Source organism: Triticum urartu, chromosome 6, assembly GCF_003073215.2.
Source record: "Triticum urartu cultivar G1812 chromosome 6, Tu2.1, whole genome shotgun sequence".
In the NCBI taxonomy this organism is placed as follows: Eukaryota; Viridiplantae; Streptophyta; class Magnoliopsida; order Poales; family Poaceae; genus Triticum; species Triticum urartu.
Window position 1 is genome coordinate 259,143,151 of NC_053027.1, and position 10,002 is coordinate 259,153,152.

Sequence of the window (10,002 nt, forward strand, 5' to 3'; positions counted from 1 at the left end):
CTGCTGCCATCCTCGGGGCAGCACACTACGCGACTGCCGTCCACCCTGAACACCCTCACGTAAAGGGTCGCGATGCCGTCGTACTTGAAGTGGAGGGTGCACCTCCTGCTCAGGCCGCGCGCGCGAGCAAACGCTTGCCAGCCGCGGGCCAAGGATACGTTACCGGCGCGGTAACTTCGACCCCAACACACGAAGCCTTGCTGCAGCAGCCGTCAGCCTGCAGCCAGAGGCCGTCAAGCCCCGCGGCCGGCAGCTCACCCGCAAAGAAGCGAGGGAGTGAGAGCCAGGTGTCGGTCGGCCTCTCCGACCACACGACGAATTCTGGGAGCACCTCTGTCGAGTGGAAGCGTGGCTGAGGAGGCCGGGCAACCATGGCATGCCTCCCCTTGTCACAGGGGTGGCCTCACCCTTGGCGGCTTCCACCGCGAGAAGAAGCACCGCCATGGCTGCTCAAGGCGACGCCGGCCCCGAAAGGAGTGCGCCTGTGCCCCCGAGGTGCCACCGTAGGGGTCGCACCGTACTTGCGGGGGCAGCCTCGCCCTCTCTTAGGAGGCAGTGAGCCGGGTCACTCCTTGGGGGCCTTCCCCTTCTCGGCGGTAGAGAACTTCCTCGTCAGCGCCATGAGAGCTACAACAAGACGGCAAGTCAGAGATGAAGAAGAAGGAGCGGGTAGCGAGAAGATGGAGATGAGCAAGGGGGGCTCCTCCCCTCTCCTCATTTATAGCCGGAGGGAGGCCAACCGCCGGCCTCCACGATCGCACGCAATGATGATTTTCTCTACATGCAGCAGGGCCTAGTCAAGTTGAACGGTTGCCGAGGTGGCGTGGGGAAGCGGAGACGCCCACGCCCCATCAATCGCCATGCGTCGACCAAGGCCACAGGCGGTTAGGGCCCGTGGCGCTCCGCACTTGCCCTTTGGTTTCGCCTCGAAGCCAAGTTCAAGCACGCCTTGGGCCCCTGGGCTACTATCGGTGTTCTGGGAACGGGGGTACCCAAACTTGCTTGGCTGCGGCCCATGGTGTGGCTCCATCGACGGCCTGGTACGACCCAACTTCAACGTCAACAACTCAAGACCCTCGTGAGGGGCCAAGCCTCGCGAGACGGACGACACCAAGCACATGGGGAGGCCTCCTCAGGCTGGCTCCTGCGGAGCGGAGATATCTATGCAAGGTTCACCTCGTGAGGTTCAGATGACGTGAGCCATGACGACCAAGGACAGGCGGGCACCAGCAGGCGCATCGTACGAGTTTCCTCTTTGGTGCTAAGGAGGCAAGAGCAGGCGCGGAGTCCTGAGGAATCAAGCAAAGGTTTCCATTCCATTGCAACAAGACTAAGACCACCATGACGGCAGGACGGAGGTCACCACCTATCCCACCGCGGTGTCACCACCAGAGGCTTTTGCAGGCGAAGACTACTTTTGTCAAGATAGCATATACTAGCTGTCTCCCCTTAAATTTGGTCGTTGTGAGATCCCTTCCCGCCATCATTTGGGAAGAGGACCAATGCCATTATAAATAGGACCTAGCCACCACCATAGAGGGGGATCCGAACCGGAGAGATCATCCTCACACGCACCAGCGCATTCAGCACAAGAACACCTCTCCTCCTGAGGTCGTTCTCGACTATACTAGTTCATCCTGAGCCCCTCGAGGCCAATCCACCACAAAGCAGGAGTTGGGTTTTACACCGCAAGGTGGCCCCAACCTGGGTGAAGTGTTGTGTCTCTTGTCCATTCAGTTCGTCGAGCTTGGCCATGAGATTAGCGAACAGGCAGACTGGGGAGGATGAGTTCTTCGCACACACCCAGAGTTCGAACCTCTCAACGGTCTGCCGAACCCGAAATCTGACTATAATACATCGGATAGAACTCCAAGAACATCGAGGGGAACATTGTATTGAAGAACAAAGAGAGAGAAGAAGCCATCTAGCTACTAGCTATGGACCCATAGGTCTATAGTAAAATACTCACGCTTCATCGCAAGGACAGCAAAGTTGATGTACAGGCCCTCCATGATGGAATGCCCCTCCGACAGGTTGCCGGAAAAGGTCCCAAGATGGGATCTCATGGGAACAGAGGCTTGCGGCAGCAGAAAAGTATTTTGGTGGATGCCTCCGATATTGGGGGATATTATGGAATTTATAGAAGTGGTTTTAGAGTTGGAGGACTCTCGAGGGGCCCACAAGCCCTCAGGGCGCCCCCTAGGGTGCGCCCCTAAGGCTTGTGGCCTCCTCGGGGATCTTCTAGCCCTCTCTCCAAGTGTTAGGACCGAGAGTATATCGACCTAAGGGGGTGAATGGGAGATTCAAATTTCTTTCAAAAGCTTTGAAACTTATCCCAATCACAACAGCAAAATAGAGTTACGAAGGAAATGGACTAACTTAATCTTATTCGTCTGAAGCATGTTCATCGATGAAAGCATTGACAAAAATACGGGCTTGATATATCACTGATTTAACTACAATGAGAGTAAAGCAACATGCAAATAGATGTAGCAGAATGAGACACAACATGGTCAGCACTGAATAAAATACTATAGAATGATCTCATAAGTGACTCTGAAGCACAAGACGATAATGAATGAATACATGCGATGAGGAAGAAACACTATGAGTGTAGATACACCGTTGATAACACACAGAACAAATAGATCAAATGAACTATCGGCACATAGCATCAATGTAAACTACTGAATGAAATGCAGTAGAGAAAACAGAACCAATGGTGCTCGATGGAGAAAAAGAGATTTGGTAGACCAATTCACCCTTCTGCCAAAGGGCTACATCTGGTTGGAGGGGTTGTTACGTAACACGGAAGATAAATTCTCTTCACCCTATTCTCCTTCAATGTAGAGATGACCAGACTCAGGTTGATTTCATGCGTGGTAGATCCTTGTCGGTGATCATCGAACCTTCGGTCGACCTTCGTGAACCACAATCACTCTTGGTAGCTGAAGATCAGGCTCGGTGAAGACAACAAATCTTCATCACTAGAAGACGAAACCTATCCGTCTAGAGACTGCACATCTCTTAAGAGTAATAGGTACAAGAACTCTCACTCATAACTACTGTGAAGCTAAACCACTATCTAAGTTTGGGCTTTGCTTCAGCAGTAAACTTTCAAGGGGTCGATTTCTTCACATCAATCTTCTCGACTCTATCACTTCAACAAATAAAGCTCGTTCTTCTCTACAACGCATATGTACCACAGTGAAGTTCCTCGAACTCAGCACCAGAGACAACATTCTCTTCGGTTGCGTATGGACTTTTTCTCTCTATATGCATTAGCAAACAAACCAGTCCATACCTGTTTTGTCAAAAACCTCCAAAACACAAGGTAGGCAGATAGTGCACCAACAATCCCCCCTTTTTGGACGATTGTTGACATAAAATATCACATTGAATGATAGACAATGAATGAAATGTAATGCAAAGAATAATCTAATTCGAGAGATAATTACGAAGATAATAGACTGCTTGTTCTTCTCTCCAAAACTGCAGTGATGAAGTCCTTTCTCCTTTGTACAGGCTGACCCCAAAGAATGCAAGCTTAGATGAATGAAGTTTTTAATTGAATGCAGGGCCATTGGGGCCATACTCAGCTGCAAACAGCGGAAACAATTCCCCATGATTTTTCCGATATTCTTCCTCGGTAATTTCCATCAGCTCAATATCTTCAGAGGCCGACACATTCTCATCCATGGGCTTCAATGGAGCAAGTGACCTTATAACTTTCTCTGGAGTTGATGGCGTGGAAGCACTGGTGTAACCTTCATTTTCCTTCACTGGAACTCCTTCAACGGCTTTCTCATTCTCTGGCACTAGGGACTTTTCTTTCGGTGAGTTCTCAATGGTGAGTGGTACAACCAATTCTTCAGATTCTTGAGTCAGAACCTGTTCTCCTTCATTCTGTTGTGGCAGCACCGGTGGTACAACAGGATCTTTCTCTTTGGGAGTCGTGGGCTCTTCATATTTCCTCTCTTCCTGTTCTGTCTGTGGAGCAGGGTCAACCTCCACCTAGGTAGGGGCACCAGATGAGGAGATCGGAGGGGTATTTCCTTGGGAAGCAACTTGCTCCCCCTCAACCTTCTCACCCTCCTTGGCGGATCAGGAGGGTTCAACTTGAATTTCCTTCAAAGGCGATTGTAGAAGACTATAGGAGGCAACTCAATTGCATTCATCAGAGTCTGTTACAATATATGCAGGTGGTGTCTTGCATGACAAGCCAACTAACCCTACAATGTCTCTAGGAATCAACTATACAAGGCTAGATATAATAGGAGAATCAGTCGGTAATAAATATAGAGATATCACATTTCAACACCCACCACCACAGTCGAAGCGTCGGCGTCGGCTATGCAAAGACTGGAATGAAACTCCTGGAATGAAGCAGTTGGCAACCCCTTGGTCATGATGTCAGCAAACTGTTGGTTAGTCGGTACATGAAGAACTCGAAGCTGACCCAACTAAACCTTCTCGCGCACAAAGTGAACATCGAGCTCAATGTGTTTGGTGCGCTTGTGCTGCACCGGTTTAGCCGCGAGGTAGGTGGCCAACACGTTATCACAGAAGACCACAATGGCTTTCGGAAGTGCAATCCGAAGCTCACCAAGAAGGTGACGAAGCCAACAAGTCTCCACGACCACGTCGGCAACAACTCAGTACTCGGCCTTAGCACTCGAACGGGAGATAGTAGGCTGTCGTTTCCAGGACCAAGAGTCAAGAGAGTAACCGACGAATGCGTCGACGGGGCCGAGAGGGCCAGCTCCTCCTGAGCCGGTGAGAAGGACCGCGGGGTGATGCCGTGGTCGGGGACGAGACCCCCGAGGGCTCGGATGGGGGTGGGGCAGGGATCATGGCCGGTCCTGAGGAGGCCGGCTCCTCCAAAGCCGAGAGGTGAGGGCCCAGCGAGGCCCTGGAGGCCGACTCCTCCTGAGCCGATGAGGGAAACGCCGAGGGCGGCGAGGCCATGACCGAGGACAGAGAATCCAATAGGGTCGCAGCCATGCCCAAGTGACAGGGTGGAGGGAGCATAAGGGCTCCACGAACCCGTAGAGGAGGGGCGTCCGGAGATGGCGCAGAACATGCTGATACCTGCTGAGAAGGAAAAACAACCTCATCAAAATAAACGTGCCGAAACACGATCACACGATGGGATTCCGGGTCATAGCAGCGGAAGCCTTTGGTGTTGGGTTGGTACCCAAGAAAAACACAAGCAAGAGAGTGAGGTGCCAACTTGTGCGGCACCGTGGCTGTGATATTAGGATAACAAAGGCAACCGAAAACATGGAGACCATCATATGACGGAGGTGATCCGAATAGGAGATGATGAGGGGTGTAGCTCCACCGGGGTTTACAAGGTCGGATGTTGAGAAGAAGTGTAGCTGTGGCAAGAGCATCGGGCCAAAACCGGGCAGGCATATGCCCGTGGGAGAGAAAAGCGCGATCACTCTCATTGAGTATGCGAAGAACACATTCGGCATGACCGTTTTGCTGTGATGTATATGGACACGTGAGATGAAAAATGGTGCCATGGTGGATAAAAGAGTGTGAATACAAAGGTTATCAAATTCCTTCTCGTTGTCCGTTTGGAGATGGGCAATGGTGTGTGGTACCCCGTCTCAGAGAAACCAGAACGCCCCGTATTCCAGCCCAGAGATCGAGGTGAAGTCTTCTAGAATACGACACTGCTTAGCATAGAACAAACCATCTCTATATTACAACACGAATACGAATACAAGGTCTCCGATATTACAAGGAATAACACCAGCATGACGATGCTATGCCAACTACAGTTGCTCTATGCAAGAAGCATAACAACTTGAGCAAGTGGAACCTATACTGGCAGCGGAACAATTAACGACGATGATGGACTCCAATCCACAGGGACTCTGGCTGGAACGTTTATCCTAGCTGGCGAATACAGGAACCACACCAAACAAGCAAGCAATCTAGGCACGACCTGCAAACTGGCATGACACGCTAGGTCAGTACATTGAATGTACTTGCAAGCTCACAATAACCAAAATCAGTCAAGACAAACAACATCATGGAAATTAGCAGGTTAAACCAATCAAGAACATGATACATGGCATACACAAACTGAACATGATACGGCTAAAACAACACTAACATGGCATGAGCCTATGAACATGATGGTACTACATGCAACAGGTTAGCATGATCATGCACCAACTTACTCTTATGATGTGGTTAGCTCGTAAGCATCTGATGCATCAACTTACCAACTTCGGTATCCACGATACCACTGTGACAATCTCACGATCGCATACAGATCAACCAACTTCGGTATCCACGATACTCTCATGATCCTCTCTCGATCACAACCAATCTGTTTCTCATCATCAAACCGGGGTTACTATTAAGCAAGTTATTATTATTGTTGGCTCATAGTGTGACCGACTACGAACTGGGCCCATATCTGCGGGTGCGGCTATCGATAGATTTAACACACACTCTGCAGAGGTTAGCACACTGTACCCACACCACGGAACCGATGGCCTCACACTCCCATACGTGTGTCCCAATGGCGTTCCGACAAAACCGATCTACCACCATGACCGGCCACTCCGACCAACTCCCCTTTGCGATAAGTCATGGGTGGCCCTGTGCCTACCAAAGGCATCAATGGTCACCGTCATGGCAAAACATAAACGGTCCCAAAGGGGGAAAGGTACCATAACAACAACAATGGGCACACAAGGCTTGTGTCCGCCTACCTGATTAGGGTAGCGCGTGTCCATAACCTTCCCTCGTTGGAGGCACCGGCGAGAGGCAATGACAATAGACCCAATTAGGTTCTTTCCATAAAGGCAAGTGTGGTTGCACTGGTCAGCTCGATTCAGTGGCACCATGACTTAGCCAACTATTGTTCAAGCTCATTTTTATCCGATTAAACTTGAATGCAATAAGCTGAGTCATAATACAAAACATGATTCAACTACAATGCATGAACATGATATCAACATAAGCATGGAGATGCAACATAATCATCGAGCATAACCACAATGAAGCATTTAACCAAATGAGCATGGCATACTGATGAGCATGATCATAACACTACACGGGAGCATAGCATGACTACTAGCATCATGAATAAATACCATGCAAGAACATAGCAAGAACAGTACCAAGTAAGCATGTAACAAACTAGATGCAAAGTAACATGCATAGCAACGATACTTGATAACAGATGGTAAACATCCATCAGACTGAACATCATTGCTACCAGCATGAACTACTACTATCAATCATAACATGTGACAATAATACGAGCAGGTAGTACAAAATAACAAGATGCATCGGGACATAGCATGAAGGTGAACATGAAACCACGAGCATAACCGAAACAACGACAATAGTAGCAAACAAGCAGATAGATAATAGACAAATTTTTATTTAGTATTCAAGTAGAAACCATGTCTACTGCATGTCTATCATGCAAGTGGCTATTGTGGCTTGCCTGGGGTTGACGGAGACTCCTGGAAGAAGTGTGGTGAAGCCGCGGAGCGAAACATAGGACGGTTCTCTCTTAGAGGGAGATGATTAGAGGCAAGGGCATAATGGTCATTTTTACAGTGTGAACACCTTATGAAAATGGCACCAACAGAAAGATTTCGATGAGAGGAAGAAGTGAGCGTTGGTTTCACCTCAATCGGAGTTACGGTCGCAAATTTATGAGGTGTACAAGAACAGGGACTACTCTATGAAAAGATCCTCACAAACAGGTCCCTGGCGACTGAAAATAGAAAGTTCCTTCGGGTAGATTACGTTTTCTGAAAAGGAAAACGTATTTTCAGCCGCAATAGAAACAGAATACGCCTTCCTACTTTTTTTGAACCGGGCATATACCCCATTCCATTACTTATCATGACGGAAATACATCAGCTCCAGCAAAGTCTTAAAGGAAACGAAAAGGGGATAGCGAGTTCAACACATCTTTGGGAAACCCAGTGTAAGCACTCATCATCGAGCAGCTTACCATGGGGCGAAAACCCAAAGACACCCAAGAACTAACCAACCACATATGGAAATAGTTCAAACTACCAAAACAAGGTAAACCAAAAGCTCACAAACGGGCAAAGACCAGCTCACGCAGGAGCACAATAGCAGCCCACTAGGTATTACTATCTCAGATATCAGGCTCGCACCAGCCTTCTGTCTCCACACTTGGTGCTGCACATAGCCTCATCATTGTCGAAGCGTTGGTCCTCAGCATTTTTGCACCGTGCTCCACAGCCTCCCGGTCAACGCCATTCATCAGACCTTCCCAATATGACAAATATCCACAAGTAGAATACATGATGTCAAAGGGGATTCTTAATTTTTTTCCCTTCAAAGGAGGCTTGGTTACGGCAATTCTAGATTGCCCAACACACAGCTGCCAACCCAAATGTATAGTATTTAGCACCACCAGGGAGAAATATGTAGCACGATGAAAAGTATTGCCATATGTTGTTTGGACAAAGATCAGTGCCCAGGACACAGCCAACTATCTCTCTAAATCACTCTAGCAACTGGACAAGTAAAAAATAAATGTTGAGAGGTTTCTCTCTTTCTACAAAATGAGCACTGTGGGTTACCAGCCCATCTCCACCTTTTCATGACATCCCTAATCAGGATAGAGTCCTGAAAGAGTTGCCACCGAAATATTTTAATTTTAGGGGGATTTTCGCTCTCCAAATCCATCTATAATTGCATCTAGCTAGTTTACGCTCTAGGTACTCATAAACCGATTTGGTTGTGAATTTTTCTTCTTGCCTAAGGACCAACTGATCTGGTCCGGGTCCTTTGAACAAGGCCACGCACCAACCGTGGCTCGCATTTCCTCCCATTTCTCATTAAGCTGAGCATGGAGTCATCTTCGGAAGAAATCATCTCCGACCCCTTTTTTAAATTCAGCCACCGTAATTTCTTGTTCATTACAGAAATTGTAAAGCATACTTAGAGCAAAGAGGTGGACTATTATTTAAGGGATCGTTCCACACTCTAGCAATGTTCCCCACATTCAGAACCACCCCCTACCTGCCATATAATATTCCTTGACTTTCGTAATAGCTTTCCATATTGGAGAGTCCCCAAATTTGTCTCTAACTTAGGCAATGGTGTCCTTTTTGAAGTATTTGGCTCTTACAACATCTTGCCACAGGCCATGTTGTGTCTCAAGCTTCCACCACCAGTTGGTGAGCAAGCTAATATTTTGTTTACGAAGGTCTTTCACCCCCAGCGCCCCTTTATTCTTGGATCTACAGATCCTAGACCACTTCACCAAATGGTATCTTTTGCGCCCTTCATGTTCTTGCCAAAAGAAATGTTTCCCGTGTTTATCTAATTTGTCGATAATCATCTTAGGAATCAGAAACATGAACATATAGAAGTATATAGTGCTGGTAAGGGATGAGTTAAGGAGGATTAGTCTCCCACCAGAGGAGGCCGAATTACCAATCCAAGAGTCACAACATTTCAGGAATCTATCATCCACAAAGATCCAATGTAGGCCGCGAAGAGTCGAGTAACTGACTGGCACTCCCAGATATTTCATTGGGAAGTGACCTATTTGGAAATTAAAAAGCTTAGCATAAAAGCTCAAAGTATCATTGCGCCCCCCCCCCAATGCAAAGTATCTCACTTTTCAGGAAATTAATTTTGAGCCCCAACATATGCTCGAACATATAAAGGAGAAGTTTCAGATTAACAGCGGCCTCCTCATTATGTTCAAAACAAATTACTATATCATCAGCATACTGGAGGATCGCCACCCCATCTTCAATGAGGTCAGGTGCCAGCCCAGTAATCAACTTCTCTTTTTGAGCATTACGAACCATTTTTTTAAAGAACTTCCACAGCCAAATTAAACAAGAAAGGTGAGAATGGGTCGCCTTGTCGTACCCCTTTATAACTATGGAAATACGAGCCCACCTCGTTATTGAGCTTAATACTAACCATCCCATTGCAAAGAACTTTTTGAATCCACTCACACCAAGT